The sequence below is a fragment of the Camelina sativa genome, unplaced genomic scaffold, assembly GCF_000633955.1.
Source record: "Camelina sativa cultivar DH55 unplaced genomic scaffold, Cs unpScaffold10331, whole genome shotgun sequence".
Lineage (NCBI taxonomy): Eukaryota > Viridiplantae > Streptophyta > Magnoliopsida > Brassicales > Brassicaceae > Camelina > Camelina sativa.
In genome coordinates this window covers 1-390 of record NW_010931382.1, presented here as the reverse complement: position 1 = coordinate 390, position 390 = coordinate 1, and the positions used below count along the sequence as shown (strand labels likewise).

General features: G+C 37.7%; 1 long non-coding RNA gene across 1 annotated transcript; it reads left to right on the top strand.

Annotated features, from left to right (window-relative positions):
* On the top strand, positions 1-390 carry LOC104775219. The gene is made up of 3 exons (XR_765770.1): positions 1-71; positions 156-260; positions 359-390. It is a non-coding gene; the product is annotated as an uncharacterized LOC104775219 (long non-coding RNA).

Genomic DNA, 390 nt, shown 5'->3' with positions numbered 1-390 from the left:
CCATGTCAGATGGGAAACTGTTTTCTGGTGGCAGATCACCTGAAGATTTTGGTTCTAGACAGTTTCCTAAGGTAACCATCTCTCTGCGCTGACTTAACATGCTAGATTTGAAGATAGATAATACATATCATCATTTTCTGTTTCTATGTTTCCAGATATATGTTCCAACTAATCCGCATGGTGCAGAACTACTTCCTCCAGGAATTATTGTGGCAGAAACTGACTTTTACTTGCGCAGATTATGGGGTGAACCTAGTGAAGTAAGTTCTACGGTCTTATTGATGTACAATTAGCTTAGTCTGACTATATAGTGTGATTGAGATGTATAAGAAAAAGTGTTAACTGTTAACCTCTACAGGATTTGAAGAAGAAACCAAAGTATCTCGTAAC